The sequence below is a fragment of the Dromiciops gliroides genome, chromosome 5 (genome assembly GCF_019393635.1).
Source record: "Dromiciops gliroides isolate mDroGli1 chromosome 5, mDroGli1.pri, whole genome shotgun sequence".
NCBI lineage: Eukaryota > Metazoa > Chordata > Mammalia > Microbiotheria > Microbiotheriidae > Dromiciops > Dromiciops gliroides.
Genome location: NC_057865.1, coordinates 88,249,582 through 88,267,651, shown reverse-complemented (window position 1 = coordinate 88,267,651; position 18,070 = coordinate 88,249,582). Strand labels below are relative to the sequence as shown.

The following is an 18,070-nucleotide window of genomic DNA, read 5'->3' as shown; positions in this document are numbered from 1 at the left end:
CCTCCAAGTACAATCAGTGGCAAACATTTATTTGCAATTGGAAATCTCAGATCCATTATCAGAGGAAACCCAAGATAAAGCCATGATGTGGATAGAGTTTATTTGTTCTTAATCTTCTCCTACATCACTTGTCTTCCATTCTACCAAGCCTGGTCCTGTTGTTCACCCCTAATTCCTATTAATATTTGTCTTTTGGGTCTCATTTCTTTGGGCCTTATGAGATGACTGGCCTTTTGGAAGAAAATGAATTTATGCTAAGAAGCTAATGACCTAGTGAAAACTCTTTCTAATGTGGCACCAATGGGAAACATTGGGGTTGGAGGGAAAGATTGGTTATATTCCACAAGTCATTTCATGTATTTGAATACACATTTTGCTTAAGTCAGCCCTACTAACACCACAACAACAGAGATGGGGATTGGGAATATACCAAGTAGCAAAGAGGAAAGAAATGGGTTCATAAAAGGTAGGTGTTTTTTTTTAATTTCCACATAGATGAGGAATTGAACCTGTTTTAGAAAACCTCAATTATTCTGAACTGTTTTAGCCATTTTTGAAATTGAGAATAAATATTTCTTTATCCACTCACAAGCTGAGTAGTTACCCACTCAAAAATGGAACATTCGAAAATATCTTTGGGTGGAAAGAAGGTTGAGAAATCAGCAAAAGGGATGTAAAGGCAGTTAGGGAAGGGCAAGAGAAGCCAGGTGTGGTCTCCATAAAGCCCAGAGATGAAAGAATCCAATAGTAAGAGGTTATCAGTATCCAAAGCCAGAGAGAGGCCAGGGAACAGGAAGGCTTAAAATTTAAATTAAAAAAAGAAGATCATTTGATTTGGCCACTATGAGTTAACTAGTGTACTCACTCAGTGATTTTGATAAAGCAGTGGAGATGTAAACAAGACTGAGAGAGCATGAGAAGAGTATTATAGGCATCGAATGTAGAAAAAAATTTGAGGAGGAAAATGATATTTGACTGGAGAAGAGTCAAGAAAAGACAAATCTTGTTGTCAATTTGAGTCTATAACAATGCACCTCCTTTGAAAAATATTAATGAGGCATTTCATCCTTGGAGCAAGCTTGTTTCAATAGTCTTTGTTTTTTTAAAAAAAAAACAAAACAGAAATACCATGCAGAGCCAGCCCCTCAAGTATGACATATTTTCATATATAATGTTAATAATTAATTTTTGTATTTGCTCATATTCAAAAGGACATAAATAATTAACTTATTTTTATGAGATTTTTCTCCATAAAATATATGGTCTAATAAAAACACAAAATCCTCTAGAGTTCTTAAGAAATATTGTTCTGCTACTCTCAGCCCACATATTCACATTAAATAGTTTTACAAGGTACTTTGGGGTGATGGAAATCTGATTATCAGTCTTCTTTCACATACTAGACCTGAAGAGAAGGAATAAAAAACTCACTATGTGAGAGTTACCAAGTAAGCTTTCAAAACTCTAGATCAGGAGTTCTAAACCATTTTAGTGTATTACAGATGGACCCCTTTCACAGTCTGGTAAAGCCTATGGAACACTGTTCAAAATAATGCTTTAAAATAATTGAAGGAGATGACAAATTTCAGTTAAGGATTAGTGAAAATGGAGATGTAATTTTTTTTCCTACTTAAGTTCATAGATCCCCTCAAGTCTATCCAGGGACCCTTGGGGACCTCAGATTAAGAACTCTCATGCTAGAGGTACCATTTGGTGGACCAGAAGAGTCATTAATTAAAAAAGAAAACTAATCATCTCAAAGAGTGAAAGCACCTCTCAACTAGGTATTTTGTCACCTAATCAAGTTATCCTTTCTCCTGGTTTCCCTCAGGCAGAAATAGTTGGGCAAGACTAGTTTTCTCTCCTGGAAGATTTCCTCAAAGTTCATGTTGTGATTTGCACATTGGAATGGGATTGTGCATTAGTAGAGCATTACAAGAAAAGTAGAAAATGTTACCAAAAATTATATGTATAACTACATTGACAAAGTCTTATTGACATAAATTTTAAAACATAGATTCAGTGTATTGTCTTTTCATTCCATTATGTTTCAATTTAATTTAGAATTGATGGCAAGAAGCACTGGAGCTCTCCAAAAGTAAAATGTACTGCCTCAGGAGAAGAGGCCTGTAGAGGTACACCACTTAGGATTCATCAGCATTGACAGTAGAGACAGCTGGGCGACATAGTGGATAGAGTGCTGGATTTCAGTGGTTTCAGTTGTATCTGATTCTTCGTGACCCCATTGGGATTTTCTTGGCAGGGATACCAGAGTCATTTTCCATTTCCTTCTCCAGCTTATTGTACAGATGAGGAAACTGAGGCAAACAGAGTTAAGTGACTTGCCCAGGGTCACACAGCTATTACGTGTCCGAGGTCAGATTTTAACTCAGGAAGATGAGTCTTCCTGACTAGAAGCCCAACATTATCCACTGTACCACCTAGCTGCCCTAGAGTGTTGGATTTAAAGTCAGGAAGACTGGAGTTCAAATCCTGCCTCACATACTTCCTTGCTGTGTGAACCTGGAAAAGTCACTTAACTTCTCTCAGACTCAGTTTCCTAACCTGTAAAGTGGAAATAATAACAGTACAATCATAGGATTATTTGGAAGATCCATTGAGATATTGATAGTATTTATTTAGCACTTTAAGTTTTACAATATACTTTATGTATCCACATAAAGTACTACGCAAACCTTAAAGTACTATATAAGTGTCATTATAATAATTATAGTAATTTAATTCATCATAATCTATGATGTATTATATCACAATGATGTAAATATTATAAAATATATTATGCCCATTCATTATAATAATTTCATCCATCATCATAAATGTAATTATTGGTATTATTGTTCTTTGTCATTATTATCCTACTCTTGTTTTGCCCCTTCTCCTTAGGGGAAGAAGTAAGTTGTGCCATCGCAGCCCTACCTCGGGCATGCCCTTCTAGCTACCCTATGGTCAAGAGGTAATTGTTCCCCCTCATCACTGGGGGTCTTCAACAAAGGCTGGAATACCACTTGTTGGCTTTGTTGCAGAGAGAATTCTTATTTAAAGAGGGAGTTATACATTAGCTGGCTTCTGGTATCCCAGCTCTGAAATCCTGTAATTTTTAATTTCCCCATTAGGAATAGTATTCCCACTAAGGAACCTGAGACTTAGTGAGATGAGTAGACTTTTCCAAAATCACATTCATTATCACTGACGTTATTTCATTTTTTGCTCACAACTATTCAGTGAGATAGGTAATGGAACTCAAACTGAAGAAGAGTTTGTCCAAGGTCATACTATACTGTACTGAAAGCAAGACTCTAGCCCACATCTTCTGATTCCAAGTTCATACCTTTCTTTTCTCTTTTTTTCCCATGGCACTCTGATCCTAAAGATAGTCTTACAAATAAGGCAGAACACAAGTATTGGGTTGCCAAGAAAGGTCCCTCCAGACCCTCCCAAGTATCCCTTCTCTTGCCTGATGCAGTGTCTTCTTCCTGCTATTAGAGATTCATTACACATCTGTAGGTGTCCCCTGGTAAATACATACATACATACATATGTGTGTGTATATATATAGAGATAGCTAGAGATAGATATATAGATATATATCCATCAAGGCCTATAATATATTAAACTATAATCAACTGTGAATCACTTGGTCTGAATTTATAATTTAGAAGCTTTCTTTGAGTAAAGTCATGAAAGGAGCAGGAGCCAGGAAAAGCTTGGACAGCAGGGAGAGAAAATCTTATAACATTGAGCTCTACTCAAGAAAGGTAAGCTGAGTGGGCTATCGTAGCAGAGTAGGGCGCAGGGAAGACATCAATGCTGTTTGGGGTAGCATGAGGTCACCAAGAGGGAAGGAGGAACCTTCTGGTAGAGTGGCATTGAAGGCCAACTTTTCGTTCTTCACCATCTTTCCCCAGTGCCAACGATGAAACATTATAGAGGAAACCGGAGGGACAAACAAATGCAGTGCTATAAAACCAGAACACAGTGTAATCTTAACACAGTGCCTTGGGCATCATAAATCCTTAGTAAATACTGATTATATTGAATTGAAGGGAGAAAAGAAGTAGGATGATTTGGGATTTGTCCCATTGCAGATATTTGGAGTTATACAGCATAGGTACTGATAGAACCCAAAGAGTTGTGAAATTTTAGCAGGATATTTTCAAACTTTCCAAACAAAGAAGGAACAAGAGCACCCACCTTATCCTACCCCCGCTAAAGAGCGCTGTGTGGAATCAGAGTCAGAGGGAGAAAGGCCTGCCAGAGATTTTACTTTGTTTGGTATAATTTTTTTAAACCCTAATTAAAAGTTTAAGGGGACTGGGTTTGGAGCACCAAATCTGCCAGTCTTATTGTGACTCCCATATATGTCACTGAACCTCCCCAGGTCCCATTTTCTTCATCTTTAAAATGATAGGGTTGTTTAAAAAATGAACTCCTAGGTCCCTTTTGGTTCTCAAATTGTTTGGCACAACATTCTGCAACCAAAACCCACACCTCAGATTCTTGTAGCTGTTCATAGCAGCCGTTTCTCGTCCAGATGGCCCAGCAGAGATTAGTGATGCTGGCTCCTAAGTTGTATCTACATTCCCAAGATGCACTTCATCTGCACCTAGAAAAATAAATGTATTCAATGGGCTAAATGAGCCTTTACCATCACTTTGCAGCTAGATAGCACAGCGAATAAAGTGCTAGGTCTGGAATCAGGAAGATCTGAGTTTAAATCCAACTGAAGCCATTTACTAGGTGTGTGACCTGGGGCAAATCATTTAACTTCTGTGTACCTCATTTTCCTCATCTGTAAAGTGAGGATAATAATAATACCTACCTTGTGGGGTTGTTATGAGGATCAGATGAAATATTTGTTAAGTGCTTAGCATAGTGCCTAATAAATGCTTCCTTCTCTTATTCCTTCTAGCCTTCCATACCTGTCTTGGGCTTCCCAAAACACTATAAAATTTGTTTTTTGTTTTTTGTTTTGTTTTGTTTTTGTTGCAGGGCAATGAGGGTTAAGTGACTTGCCCATGGTCACACAGCTAGTAAGTGTCAAGTGTCTGAGGCTGGATTTGAACTCAGGTCCTCCTGAATCCAGGGCCGGTGCTTTATCCACTGAGCCACCTAGCTACCCCCAACACTATAAAATTTAATTTGTATATTATCCTATACTTCTGTATCTTGACTGTAGTCATGAAAAAGAGCATTTACCATGAACCAAGCAAGAATCACAGACAGCCTTAAAAAAAAAAAGTGAAATGTCCATCTCTTCTCGTCCTCGTTCCTTTTGGGTTAACTTTTCTTATGACATGTAGCGGTAGCAGAGTCATTCAAGTTATGGAGTCAAGCTTAGGAAATGCAGGATTTAGATCCCACCTCTACCCCCTCACTAATGATATGACTATGATGATTACTTAATAACCCCTCTGAGCCTCAATTTCTTCATCTGTGAAATGGGGATAATAATACCCATAGTACTTGACTCCCAAGGTTGTAGTGAGGCTCAAATGACATGTTTGTAAAATACCTGGCAAACTTTAAAGTACTATGTAAGTGGCAGTAATATTAAAAGGGAACCTTTATCAAGTGACAAGTGCTCAGCACAATGGTGCTTAGTAAATGATTGATGCCTTGACTTGTGGCAGCTGTATGTTGATACTTTACGGCAGTTGGCAAAAATGGAGGGGGCAGGGAAGAACATGCTGCTTAAGAAGATAGAGGGACTGTTTTGGTACATCAGTTGACATCAAAATATATTAGAAAGTCAGTGTGGCGCAGTAAATAGAGTTCTGAACTTGGAGTCAGGAAGTACTGGTTCAAATTCTGCATCTACTACTTACTTAGCTGTGTGACTGTGGATAATTCACTTCTTATCTCTGAGCCTTGGTTTCCTCTTCTGTAAAATAAAGAGGTAAGCAAAGATGGCCTCTAAGGACTCTTCCAGCTCTAAATCTGTGACCCTGTGTTTGTATACTATTGAGAGACCCCTTTCCTTCCTTGTGCCAAGCACTGTTCTGGACCTTTTCAGGGATAAGAGGAGCAGAGAGGAGGAAAGAATGACCCAGAAATGCATGCTCTCCGCCTTCCAGGATTCTGCAGTCTACTTGCAGAGGCAGGGAACATAGACAATATTTAAGCAATAAAACAAGAGTTAAATAACCAGAAATATAAAACTTTTGCAAGTTCACAGGGCAGGACCTGATTCATTGTTGAATGAGAGTGTTAAAGGCTATAGGCGTTGTCTGAGTTAGCTCAGAGGACAGACGTAGGGATCACTGGGGCTAGGCGGATCTGGAAAGGTTTCACAGAGATACACCTTGAACTGGGCCTTGACAACAAAGTGAATGAGGCCATTAGACCTGTAGCATGTTGACCAAAGGGGATGTTGGCCATCTGATCTGCTAAAGGAAACCAGACCAGCTTTCTATAATCTCACAGCAAAGCCCTGGCAGAGCTAAGGATGATGAAAACAAGTTCCTCCACCCCTACTTGTAATCACAAAACCATGTACTCAGGACCAGATTGATGCCTGGGTAAATGCCAGGACAGGCGTCTGATAATATACAATAAGTATTTTCATGGAGGGCAGCAAATGTTAAACTATTTTACTGAAAGAAAAAAAATTCAAGAGTATAAGTATTAAAGAGTATAAGTAACAAGCCTTGTTGATAAGATCACAGGCTTTTTAGAACTAGGAGAGAACATAGACATCCTTTGATCCAACCCCACCATTTTTAAGATAAAAGAAAAGCAGGCCACAAAGAGGTTCAATGATTTGCCCAAAGGCACTCAGCTGACACCGCCAGAGCTAGAACCCATCTCTCCTGATTCCCAGGTCAGTGATCTTCTCCTGTTTTTGGTTCTAAGAAAATGAAGTCGCCTTTTTAACCTTCACCTAGTGCCAGTCCTGCACTCCAACCTTCATAAATCATTCCTAAGAAAGGATATAATAGGAAGCAGGAGTTCTTTAAACTTGGGGGTCTGTAAATTCAGCTCTCAAAAATAATTGATAGCTATATTTCAATATATTTGGTTCCTTTTGTAATTCTGTGTTCTTTATTTTATGGCATTTAAAAACATTATTCAGAGAAGGGATCTATAGATTTTACCTGACTGCCAAAGGGGCCCAGGACACAAAAAAAGATTAGGACACCTTGGTCCAAAGAGAAACTAAAGAGTGTTCATTGATCAGCACTTTGGCCTGAGATCTGAGGCCCAGAGTACCCTCAGAAGACTTATCAACAATGAGTCAGTGTTGCAGATCAGTCACAGATGCATCCTTGACAATACCTTCTAAATCTTGAGTATCCCTGGGACAGTTTGGTGGGGCACTGACATAAGCATGCCATGGGTGATCTCATTATATAGTTTACTAGTTACAAGTTGTAATTCTGCAAGAGGAATGATGACACAAATAGCAAATTGTCTAGAAAGTTACCACTGAAGAACTTTTCAAGTCCTGTTTTATCTTCCCTGGCAAGAATGACATTCAGCCTACAAGAGGTAGACTCAGCATCTTAAAGTGAAGACCACAGTAGGTGAAGAAATAGTAGGACAGCAATAGCCACTTAAATGAATTTAAATTTCAGAGCTCATATGCGTCTGGCCATTCTACCCTGAACTCATCCAATTTCATCTAATGTCTGAAGCTAAACAGGTTTGAACATGGTTAATACTTGGATGGGGTAACACTTGATAATGTTAGGTGCTGTATGTAGGCTTTTGTTTGTTTGTTTGTTTTAGTGAGGCAATTGGGGTTAAGGGACTTGCCTAGGGTCACACAGCTAGTAAGTGTTAAGTGTCTGAGGCCAGATTTGAACTCAGGTACTCCTGACTCCAGGGCCGGTGCTCTATCCACTGCGCCACCTAGCCGCCCCTGTATGTAGGCTTTTGCTTTGAGAGGCAGCATGGTGTAGGGCAGAGAGGTTAAACTCAGAACCCATGGGTACAAGTGTCCCACAAAATTCCCAAGTACTACCTGAACCAGATTAAAATTTGATTAGGGAATGTTTAACAAAAATTGATTTTTAAAATGCAATACAACACAGATAATGTTAAGTTGTGGTTTTTGAAGTCAATGTGCAATCCACTGGGATCCATTTCTATTTGATTTTGACATTGGACTTGGAGTCAAGAAGGCCTAAGTTCAAATCCTGTCTCAGAAATTTACTAGTTGTCTGACCCTGGGTAAGTTACTTAACCTCAGTTTTCTGGTCTGTAAAATGAGGGGGTTGGACACAAATACCTCTAAATTTCTTCAATCTCTAAATCTATGATCTGATAGTCTTAAAGATTAGACACAGGGCACAGAGTAAATTTACAGAGGTAATTAAAGAACCACTATTGATAATCTTAGGAAAAAGTACAGAAAATGGAAGGTTTCAGGAAATTAGGGATGGACAGATTTTGTTCCAGTTATCACAAAAGGGGAAAGGGGTATCTTCTGAAAACTAAAGTTAGCTTCTGCCAAGACATGAAAATAAATTTTAAAGGGATGGAATAATGAAATCTATTTTTAAATAGATTATCCCCATTTTATAGTTGAAGACAATAAGGTAGAAAAGGTGGTGACTTGCCCACAGTCACACAGGTAGTAAGTGCAAGAGGCAGGATTTGAATTTATTCCTCTATCCAGAATCCAGCACTATCCACCATACCACCTCTCTGTCTTCAAGCTAATTCTTTGCTCATAACATGTTGCAATCTGTTGATACCCAACATGCTTCTCTCCATGGTACTTAATGATGTTCAGCTTTGGTTCTTCAGAGACTATAATTTTTCCCTGACTTGAAACCATCCACCATTAACAGAAGAATGTTGGTGTTAAAAAGATGGACCTCTGTCTCGGGGAGAAGGTTATCTTTTGACAGATTATTAAGCCATGGCAACCCATACAGGGACATACACTGAAAAATAATGCCAACTGTAGAACACGGTCAGGTTTTATACATGCTAAATTTGGAGGAAAAGAAAAGCTCTCTCTCAACCAATACAGTCACCTCTCCAATCTGTTTTGTCCCATCATTGTGCTTATTGAACTGTGCCCTCCATCCTATGTCATCCCCAGACATGTCCCAGGCCAGGAGAAATATTCACTGTATTTACGATGTCTGTCAAAGGGGTGATCTCTTGGGGTGAAGAGTGCTGAATGCATGTCAGATGACCTATTGTCCCTGAACTCCCCACTCAGAGCTGTCACTCATCATGCCCAGGGCACAGTGTGGTCCCATCAAAGGATCATCACAACACCTGCTGAAAGACTCGGGCACCGCCTTGATAGGGACTCATGTAGAGTGAACCAAGACAACAAAAGCATTGTCAGAGTGGGACTTCTGGGAAAGTGTGACACCCTTGCCTTGTGCCTTCGACTTGTTGAGTCCTTTCATCATTGCAGAGGCCACTGGACAAGTTCCAGGCACATCCCAGAAGCAAATGGTTGAAGGGATCATCCCTGCAGTCATGTTTACTTTTGTCTAGAAGTTTAGACCAATCCTGCTGTTCTTTTCTAGTCAGAACTCTGCAAACCCCCTAAGCCACAGAATCCTACTTAGCACCTGGCTTCATTAGATCAGAGCCTACAGCATTTTGGACAGACAGGCAAATGTGGATATAGAGGTATTCAGGGGAAGGGTCTGGGAACAAAGGAAGACACTGCAGGTGTGGAAGTTTCCATTCTGGGTCTCAAAGCGGATAGGACATTGTGAAGTCTCAACCTCCATTTCCTGAGCATTCTCTTCTTCCATATAGTTACCTCACCTTCCCAAGCCTCTTGCAATTCAATTAAACAATTTAATCAAGTAAGCATTTGTTAAGTGCTTGCTATGTTCCATGCACTTTGCTGGGCACTGGAGATAAAAAGAGTAGAAAGTCTCTTCCCTCAAGGAACTTACATTCTCGTTTTTGTTTTTGCAGGGCAGTGGGGGTTAAGTGACTTGCCCAGGGTCACACAACTAGTAAGTGTCAAGTATGCAAGGTTGGATGTGAACTCAGGTCCTCCTGAATCCAGGGCCAGTGCTTTATCCATTGTGCCCCCTAGCTGCCCCCCAAAAAACTTCCATTCTCTTTAAGGATACAACATGTACCCAGATTAGGGAAATACAAAATAAATACAAGGTTGATTTCAGGAGGGCACTAACAACTAGGGAAATCAGAAAAAGTCCTTTTCTAAAGGTACTATTTGAGCTGACACTTAAATGGATCTTAGGGTTCCAAGAGACAGAAGTGAGGAAGTAGATCAAGGCTGGAGGCATAACCTATGCAAAGGCACAGAGGTAGGAGATAGACTATTATATACAGGGAACAGCAAGAAAGCTGGTTTAGCGATAGAGCAGATATGCTTATGGAGTGATGTGTATTTAGCCAGATTTGAATTCAGGAATATGGCTTCCTGACTTCAGGCCAAGCACTCTATCCATTGTGCCACCTAGCTGCCACATACACACATACAAATATATCATGTATATGTGTGTATATATACACAGACATGTGTAGTATAAACATGTACATGATGTAGTTTTACTTGACCTCTTCTAAATCGTGCACATGCGTTTATGTGGTCTGTGGTATTTTGGGGTTTTTTCACCCAAGTATTTGGGAGCGAAGGAGCAGAATGGGTTTTTTGAGGCATTTCTTATGGAACAAATATTTAAAGAAACAGATCCCTACTGTACAGTTAGTAGGCAGGCCAACGATATTATAGAGAATCAGGAATAGAATGAAAGAATACATCAAAAGGGAATGGGGTTGGGGGCAAACTAGGTGGTACAGTGGATAAAGCACCGGCCCTGGATTCAGGAGGACCGGAGTTGACTGATTCATTGGTTGAATGATTCATTCCAAGGTTTACTCTACTACACTCTGGAAATATTGTTAAACCAAGGGTTTATTGGACCCACTAACCCAACTTTTTGCCTAAATCAGAAAAGAAAGACACCTGGGAACCAAAAGAATCAAAATTTTCTAGGATCAATTAGTAATTTTTTAAAAGATATGTATATTCATATATATATACATATTTTATATACATATATATATGTATGTATAATAAATTTTTAACCAGTATCCCTGATAAAGGGCTCACATACACACACACACACACACACACACACACACACACACACACACACAAGGTACAGTGTGTCCAACTGAGGCCTATCAGACCAATATGAGCTCAGAAGGCTCTACACAGGTAGAGCACAAATAGTCCACGAACATTTGGAGTGGAGATGTCTAAGTCTGCACATCTCCTGCATCAAGGAAGTTACACTCTAATTGAGTAGATGACATTTACAGGCAAGGTAACTAATACAAGGCTGCAAATGTTATTTACTGATAAACAGCAAAGGCAATAGCTACAGACGTGGGTTGGACTAGATAACCTCTGAGGTCTCATCTGACTCTGATATTCTGTGATTCTATTAGTTCTGAAGTGTTTAGAAATCAAGGAAGGCTTCACCTAAGAGATAAGACTCTGTGGTGGGATTTAATCGTATAGGTAGGACTCAGAGAAATGAAGGAGAAAGAAAAAATGAGGACATTAAAAAAAGAAAAGAAATGAGGACATGGCAAGGTGAGAATGTATAACCCAACCTAACCAGAGCAGAGGATTTATATTAGGGAATAATGAGAGATAAGACTGGAGAGAAGTTTACCCCACTTTTTGGAGGACCTTAAATGCCAAAATGAAGAGTGAACTGTATCCAGTAGCCAAGGAGATTTGACAGGATAAAGGATGATATAGGGGGTTTCTGTATCATCAGAGGACCCGAATGGGGAAAAACCCTGGATATGAAGAAAGACAAATCACTTTCTATTATTTCACTTCTGCATATTTGAAATCAATTTTATAATTCTTCTCATCCTTTCTTCTGTTCATCCATCCCTTTGCTACTTCAAAACAACTCTAAGAATATTCCATTATATATAAATGAATATAAAATGGTGAAATATATATATATACACACACAAATATATTACCTATAATATATATGTATATATTTCCCCCTCTAGAAAACCTTGTCTATAAACAGAGCCTGCAGGGTGTCCACAGATGTGATTCTGAATTATTTAAAAGCTGGTTCCTTAAGAATGTAATTATGGTCGAGACTAAAGTATAATCATGAAAGGCCTATGTATTCAATTCACGTAGGTATCAGGACAGAAAATCAACAAGCCTGCTGTTTGTGTATTGCTGTCTGTAATGTCAATATAAAAGAATGTGAAAGAATGGAAATATGAATACCAATGTATGAATGAGATTTCATTATCATCTGATCTATAATACACTACCTCCCTCCTCTAAAGAAAACTGAGAGGGCCTCTGAGTTACAAGGTAATATGTGTTTCCATGACAGAGCTTCTCCTGGCAGCTTATTCATGAATCTTCAAATGATTATGTTGCCTAGTTGCCTCTTTTTTTGTCCACAATAAGAAATAGGGTATCCCTGGCACAGTGGATGGGGTGGTAGACTTGGAGTCAGAAGACTTAGAATTGAGTCCTGACTTTACTGTTAATTATGACCCCAGGCAAGATACTTAAAATCTCTGAGCCTTTAGATTATGAGCTCCTCCAGGGCAGAGACCATCTTTTCCCTTTCTTTGTCTTTGCTTTCTCTTTTGCCAGTGCTTAGCAAAGCACAGTGCCTCTCACAGAGTAGGCACTTTATAATTGCTTATTGACTGACATATCGACCTCTTAAAAGGAAATGATAATAACTTGCCTTATATTGCCTCTATTGTGACACTCAGTTGGATGGGAAGCCCACTGAGTTAGTAAGTTTGTCAGTATTTATAACTTAGCTAGGTGTTGCAAATAGAAAATAAGCTAAGAAAAAGTGAACAAGAGGAAAAGAGTAGGCTAGGTCACATTTATAAAATTGTGCAGTGGTTTGAAGGATCCCAGTCATAACACACTATGATCTCAGGAGACTCAAAATTGCAACTGAGCTAAAAGACAATGAAAAACATGGAGCAAGTGTAAGTAGGCATGTTCTCTTCTATGCCAGAAATAGCCAGAGGAGGAGCTGGTTCATATGTTGAACGACAGAATCTGGATTCATGAAGAGCTTAAAAGTCTAGAACAATAGGTCAAATTAAAAATGAAATTGAATTAGCTTGAATTCAACAAATATTTATTAAGTACCTAGTGTATCCATAGGTACTAGGAATGTCAAAACAAAAATTACCCTCGAGGAGCAGTTCCACAAGAGAAGTCAATACATACAAAAATATATGAATTATCAGGTGATTTGAGACCAGGGGAGGCTTCATGGAGGAGGTTTGATTTGAGCTGAGACTTGAAGAAGACAAAAACTAAGAGGGAAGGAGGGAAGGTGGGAGAGGGAGAGGGAGAATATGTACCTGTTAGGATGGGCTGGATGAATACACAAAGGTGAAAGATGGATCCTGGAGTTCAGGGTACAGCTAGTAGTCCAGAGACAATGAATGAGTAAAGGGGAACAGTATGAAATAAAGCTGGAAAGCTAGGGTGGAGCCTTAAAAGTCAGACTAAGGAATGTATATTTTATCCTAGAGATAATAGGGAATGACTGAACGTTTTTGAGTAGGAAGGTGACATGATTGGACCTCTGCCTATGAATACTCATTTGGCAGCTGTGTGAAGGTTGAATTGAAGATGGGAGAGACTGGAAGTAATGAGGCCACTTAAGAGGCTATTGCAAGCACCGGCCCTGGATTCAGGAGGGCCTGAGTTCAAATCCAGCCTCAGACACTTGACACTTACTAGCTGTGTGACCCTGGGCAAGTCACTTAACCCTCATTGCCCCCCCCAAAAGAGACTATTGCAGTAGTTCAGAGGTAATAAGGGCCACAATTAGGCATGTGACTTTCTAAGTGATAGAAGGGAATGGATGTAAAAATACTGTAGAAGTGGAATCAAAAAGATTGGGAAAGGGGAAGTGAAAAAGAGAGATGGAAGTCAAGATTGATCAAAATTGACTTCCAAATTGCAGATGAAATTGACAGGAAAATAATGGTACCCTCAGTAGAAAGAAGAATGTTTGCAGTAGGGGTGTGTTTGGGGATTGGGGAGGGAGAGCCAATGAGTTTGGTTTCAATGTGTTAAGTGTGATATGTTTATAGGATTTTTAAGAAAGATTCAGCAGACAAGTGACTACCTAGGACTAGAGTCTAGGAGAGAGATTATAGTTAAATATATAGACTTAATAAAGCAAATATAAAGTATTCCATTTAGTTTTATCAACTGCACAAGAATAGGATGATGGGGATATGTCTAAATAACAGTTTGTATGGGGGAAAACTTTGGGAAGACTATAAGCTCAACATGAGTCTGTAGTGTACTGTGGAAGCAGCAACAGTAGCAGTAGTTAGTAGTAATGATAATGAAAAAGTTCATCTTAAACTACAGTAATGGAATTGTTCCATCCAGAATTATAGGATTATTGTTCCACTATACTCTGCCCTAGTCAGAACACATCTGGAGTGTGTTATATTCTGTACTATATTTTATAAACTTAGCAGAAAGTGTTTTCAGGATGTAATGGTACTTGATTTTTAAAGCATAAAATAAAGTTATCAAAGGTTCCTTGTCAAGTGTAAAGAAATCTTAGGGCCTACACTTATTCTTCTTAAGAAATAAATGTTGGTCCTTTATTTATTCTTGGTCTTGGTTAGTCTTTTTACAAGGATTACATTGGACTTTGTTTAGCACCATGGACAGTTCTCCCCGTTCTCTCCTCTCCTCTCCAAAAAAACAAACAAGCAAAAAATCTAAGTAGCATCATATTGAACATACTGCGGACCTTCCTTAATGGAAACATTTGTGGGTGTGTGTGTGTGGTTGTACATAACCTGGTCAATAAATCAGCAAGTCCTTATTGACATCTAACCTTGTTCATATTACAGATGAGGAAAATGAGTCAGAGTGGTTAAGGATATTGTCAAGCTAACATAGGCAATAAGCAGCAAAGTCCCCAATTCAAGCCCAGGTCTGACTCCAAATCTATTTCCCCTCCTAGTACACCATACCCCTTCTTCCCTTTGACTGATAGGAATTTTTGTGAAGCATGCCTTGATACATTTAATGATCCAAGTTACCTAGGACACTTTGGTTGCCTGAGATGGAGGCATTTCCCTTTAGCAGGTATTTGTCTCTGTGTTCTCACTGTGCCCAGATCTGATAATGGCTAATTGCAACAAATATTAGAGGGGGCTCACATTTAATTAAGGAATAGTCATTTGTCTGATGCAGACTGGAAGTCCCCATGGTCCTAAAAGCCAAAAGAAGAGCCGTTCAGGGAATTCACCAATCTTTTCTTATTTCCTCAGCTATGCTCCTGCCCTCTTTGGATGCAATTATGGGGACAAATAAAGTGGCTTAACTAAACTCCCCTGTGTGACAGCCCGCTCTCTGCTGATAAAACCAGTTGTGTGGGCAATCATTAAATGAGAAGCCTAATATTTAACTACATTTAATAGTCTGTTGCTTTTAGTGCTTCTTGTGAAGGGGAGGATTTCAATAGAGACGAGTCAGCTATTCAAGGCCATGTTGAATAGCTGGTGAGCAATTATAACCCTGCGCATACCCACGTAAAGTCAGATTTATGGAAGGCTGTAATTGGTAGTGGGAATGTTTTGAAGACATGCCTGTATTCTCATTCACTCCAGGCAGGCCTGACTTAATAAGGAGCCTAAACAAAAGTATGCCTTCAGTGTAGAATTTTACTTTCAAGAACTACATTTAGTGTTTTTGTGTCTTATTCATTCAAAAAAGGCCTGCCAGCAAAATAAAAATATATATTCACAAAAACACATTTAAGTCAGATCTTATTAGGATTATTATAAACACCATGGGTATTCCCCTGTTGTGTTTGTCATATCAAAACTTAGGCTAGGATTTTAGAGTTTTCAGAAAACTGAGAGATTGTAGGATCATAAATTTAGAGCTAGAAGCTAGAACCTCAGAGTCAGTCTTGTCCAGCTCCATCATTTTTTTATTTTTATTTTTTAACTTGACAAATGCTACTAACTTTAACATTTTTATAAATAACAGAAAAGATTATTATGCATGAAACTATTAATTTCTACCTTAATATAACACATTTTAGGAATATAATAAATTCAACACAGTTTCAAAGTCATCCTCCTTATCCATGTCTCCCTCTAAACTTGTTTCTTACATTTAAGTTCTACAAAGATACTCTTCTTTTTTGTATCACTCTAACTGTTGCTCTTAAGCACAACATCCTTTGAATTCTTTAATCCCACCTTTGTGATAAATAAGCATAGTCACACAAAACAATCACATGTTGGCAATGTCTGAAAACACGTGCCTTATTCTGCACCTTTAAAATATCACTGCTATGTCGGGAGGTAAGCAACATCCTTATGGAATCATAGAATCAGTGGAATCAATTGTCAGAGTTCTTAAATCTTTCAAAAAGTGTTTTCTTTACAATGTTGTCACCATTGTATAAATTGTTCTATAGGTTTTCTCATGTCACTCTGCATAAGTTTGAATAATTCTTCCCTAGTTTCTCTAAATCCCTCCCTTTCAGTTTTTTTTTTTTTACAGCACAATAATAGTCTATCAAATTTATATGCTCTCATTTGTTCAGCCATTCACCTAAGGCACTCCCTTGGTTTCTAGTTCTTTGCTACAACATAAAGTGCTGCTACTAATACTTCCTTCTTTCTTTTAACTCTTTGGGGCACTGGGTTAATAATGGGTTCAAATCACAGTATTCAAATTTAGTGATTTAGAGAATATAGTACCAAACTGTTTCTAGAAAGAGTGGACCAATTCATAGCTCCACCAGCATTGCATTGATGTTCTCATTTTTCCATTCTCCTATTTTGTCATCTTTGCCAGTTTAATAGGTGTAAAGTACAGAGTATGAATTTGCATTTCTCTTCAGTAATTTGATGTATTTTTGAAATAGCTGTTGATGGCCTATATATCTTCCCTTGATAACTGTCTTTTCATATCCTTTTACTACCTGTTGAGAGAATGGTTCTTGTTCTTAGATATTTGAATTGATATTCTATAAATATTGGATATCAGAAAAAATTGCTGCAAAGATTTTTTCTGAGTTAACTTTTCCTTCTAATTTTAACTACATTGATTTTTTTTCTGCAAAAGCTTTTTGATTTTATGGAATCAGATTTATCCCTTTTATCTCCTATGATTCCATCACCTTTTAGTTCAAGAACTTCCTCTATTCATAGTTGCAACAGGCATCTCCTTCCATTCTGCTCTGACTTATTTATGACAGTCTGTTATATCTAGGTGCTGTATCCATATGACACTTACTATGTATATGATGCAAGATGTTAGTTTAAACATAGTTTCTTCCAGAGTGCTTTCTAGTTTTCTGAGTAGGCTTTTTGGGTGGGCAGTGGTTGGGTTCTTTGGATTTGTGGAATATTGCATCATTATGTTTATCTACTTCTATATGTTGTGTACTTAATCAGTTCCAACTGATTTGCCTTCTACTAGTTTTTGGTAGATTAGTCATGTCTGACTCTGTGACCCTATTTGGGGTTTTCTTGTCAAACATACTAGAGTGGTTTGTCATTTCCTTCTCCAGTTCATGTTAGAGATGAGGAAACTAAAGCCAAACAGGATTAAGTGACTTGTCCAAGGTCACACAATTAATAAGCGTCTGAGGCCACATTTGAACTTAGGTCTCTTGACTCCAAAGCTAGCATTCTATCCACTGAGTCACCTAGCTGACATGTTAAAAAGTGACTTCTAGGGCAGCTAGATGGCACAGTAGATTAAGTACAGGCCCTGGAGTCAGGAGGACCTGAGTTGAAATTGGACCTCAGACACTTGACACTTACTAGCTGTATGACCTGAGCAAGTCACTTAACCCTTGTTGCCCTGTAAAAAGTGACTTCCACTTTTTAATTAGTATGAAATAATTTTTATAGATACTCTTTTCATAAATAAGGAAACTGAGGCCCAGAGAGGTTAGTAACTGGCCCCAAGGGTACACAGACAGTATCAAAGACAGATTTTGAAATCAGATCCTCTGAAGATAGAGCTAGAACTTCTTCCACTATCATCTAACCCAAGTCCCTC

The 18,070-nt window shown here is 38.6% G+C and overlaps 1 protein-coding gene across 7 annotated transcripts in view; it reads left to right on the top strand.

Moving 5' to 3' along the window:
* The window catches only part of DPP6 (dipeptidyl peptidase like 6), a 1,357,728-nt gene that overhangs the window by 1,291,754 nt on the left and 47,904 nt on the right, over positions 1 to 18,070 (top strand). Inside the window, exon 18 of one of the 7 annotated variants that reach the window (XR_006353239.1) lies at positions 2,911 to 2,912. The exons of the other annotated variants lie outside the window; for them this stretch is intronic. The gene's annotated coding sequence lies outside the window, so the exon portion shown is untranslated. The remainder of the gene's footprint in view (positions 1 to 2,910; positions 2,913 to 18,070) is intronic. 7 annotated transcript variants of the gene reach the window in all.